A 3136-nucleotide genomic window follows, 5' to 3' on the forward strand; every position below is an offset into this window, starting at 1 on the left:
TTTTTCCGTCTCTATATGGTGGTAAACCATTGTGACTGACTAGTTTTTTGTTGTGTCGCAACTTCTACAAGTATTCTTGAATCTCTTGAATAATCAAATTATTCTAACTTATAGTGCATCAAACAGTCATTCTTAACTTTCAAGCTATTTAACAAACAAATTGTTAAAATTTTGATAGTCTAGATTAGTTCGAACAATTGCTAAGTATTTTCTTGGCCTTAAAACTAAGAGCCATAAATACTTTATCATTCATTGTTTAAGAAGTTGATGTGTTGTTTTAATACTCAATCTTGTTGCACTTATATTGTTTTAATACTATGATGCCTTAAACATCAACCATAAAACAATAGTTGAGCATTAATAGCTCCCACTGCAACAAAAGCCTAACTGGATCAAGATTTCTCACTTAGAAGTTGCATTGTCACGTAAGTCATTGTCCTTCTTTTAAAAGAGTCAATCTAGCTTACAAAGCATCTTCACTTCGCTTTTAAACAAACAATGATGACAATTCAGGCTCCCCCATTTCCATATCTAGTCTTTTGTTCAAATGAACTAGGCCTTTAGGAAAAATGCAGCCTTTATGAATTCGTCATCAGTCATGTTACTTTCCTCTAGCAGTAATATAACGACTATTATTCTGAAGATTTTTACTTTTCAGTTAATCCTTCTTTTGGTCATTTCTTATTACTTTAGGCGATGACTTGTGTCAGAAACAATTTGAGTGATCAAAAAGATCCTCAAAACATTCTGTCACTCTGGGATATTCCAATCGAATCATCTTGGCAAATTCTACAGATATCCATCTTTCATTGTCATTAACCAAGACTTGTCAAGCTACTTAAAGATAAATAGCTTGACCTTATTCCTCAAATAGCTTGTCAAGTATATGCATAATGCATTCTCGAACATTCTTCATGGAATTATGTCGAGGATATTGAGGATATGAATCGATGAGTTTAAACTCTAAGTTTTCAGTGATGAGAATCTTATCCATTTACATTTCCAATTGATAAGCTCGGATTTTGCACGGTTTTAAGGCTATTATTTTGTCCATTTTCAATGTCAAAATCACAATTCATGTGTAATGGCCACGAACCAAATTTCCGAGACTTATGAAATAAAGTTGGAAACGTGGAATAATTACATCTTTTCAATTAATTAATGTATGATGAGCATACGATTCTCAAACCCGTTTTTGGGAAACGCAATTTATATGGGGTACAAATCTAAAAATTTAAAGAAAGACGATAAGGATTGAATGAAGTGAAAGTGTATTCGTTTATTTCTTAAGTAAACGAAACGCAATGTAGAAATTTCAAGCTAAGTCTTAGATTACAAATACTCGACGATGAAAATGAAGGAAACAAAATACACACTAACTATTACAGATATTTGCATACATGTTGAATAGAAAAGGGAAGATTTCAAGTCGAACTACTCTATTCAATCCAAGATCTCTAGAAATTTCATCGGCGATTATCCTCAGGCCATTTCGGCCCAACATCACACGGCTCAATGGGCTAGGACATTAATGTGATGACCATATGTAGCCAGCCCTATTACCCTCCAAACACCAACGAAACCAACATGAGAAAAACTATTGAGACACTCAGGTCTTTGGCCAGCGAAATGAACAAGGAAAGGGGCAGCATTTCTTTATTTAGTGGAGACCAAAACCTCACCTAAATGAGTAGAAATGAAGGCAGCAAGGACCTGCAACAGCCTGCAGCGACCTGCCCTCTCAGCCGGTACCGAAGCCTGCTGTGAGGCAGTCCACCCGGCCTCTTTACCCCCAGCAGCTGCAGAGGCCTTTCACTTCAGTTCAACGGCCTCCATTCACGATTGTACTACACAAAATACAGTGACTTGGAGCGAGAGATAGGGGGCTGAGATACCCTGCAATATGACAACAAAAGAGGTTACAATTCCAATTAATGCACGAGTACATCCATGTACTACAGCAGGGGACTGCCACACAACCCAGGCCAAGGACTCTCTTTTTCTGCTCAACAAAACAGTCACCTTGCAGCTTTCAGTTACAACCCCCCCTATAAAACTCCATGCCTCGGTTCCATCCTCTATCACACAACATATTCACTCAACTAAATAGCAAGTTGAAGAGTGAGGGAGATCAAGGCTAGAAGTAGAGCTCAACGAAACCTTTTGCAGTGAAGGTAACCCCCACTCTATTTCAAGCTCGATTAAAATGTCATTCCATTATGTGGTAGATCATCATGTTAAGAATCACGGCATGATAGTCATAGAGTTATCACAACATAAAGTGTATGCATAGAAACCACTGGAACCCTATTAGAAATGGTCTCTTGTTGAGTAAACAAATAGGCATCAGTAGCCATATCAACTTAAGTACCTAAGTTTCCCTAATCATATGCACTTATGAACACCAAATCAAAGTAATCCATACATGCTCACAAGCTTTAGCCAAGCTACTGGAGTTTCATTTGAAGAACAACCACAACCTACTAAACTCTAAAACTATGAAACAAGAATAGACTCTGCCCCAAAGGAGTCAACCAAATAGGACGAGATAGGAGACTTAGCTTGAGGTAACATAGGAATCGGCCGGAGGAACTTCCGTCGACTGATTCAGCACTCCGTCGCCGACGATGACAGCTATTAGAAATGGGCCACTCACCCCTTAAAAGGCCTTATAAGGGGAAGGGTTATCCACACTTATATAGGTGAGCTAGGATCGTTACCAGGTCGATGTGGGACAAGAATTACGAATTTTAACACGCCCCCTCACGTGTGGGCCGAAATGACACATCGGACTTCCATCACGTGGGCAGGCAAGAGAAGAGATAAAGAGATATAATCCATTATCGACTTCGGCCCGCTCTGATACCATATTAGAAATGGGCCACTCACCCCTTAAAATGCCTTATAAGGGGAAGGGTTATCCACACTTATATAGGTGACCTAGGATCGTTACCAAGTCGATATGAGACAAGAATTATGAATTTTAACAACAGCCACGCCTCGAAAATCCGTCGGCCTTCTCTCTTCCTATCGAATCTGAAATTTTCGAATTAAGATTAAGAAAGCTTCATCAGCAAAATGTAATCTTGCGAGTAAATCAAAGAGGGAAAGACGAAAGGGATGAACGGGGTATACC

The sequence above is a fragment of the Salvia splendens genome, chromosome 15, assembly GCF_004379255.2.
Source record: "Salvia splendens isolate huo1 chromosome 15, SspV2, whole genome shotgun sequence".
Lineage (NCBI taxonomy): Eukaryota > Viridiplantae > Streptophyta > Magnoliopsida > Lamiales > Lamiaceae > Salvia > Salvia splendens.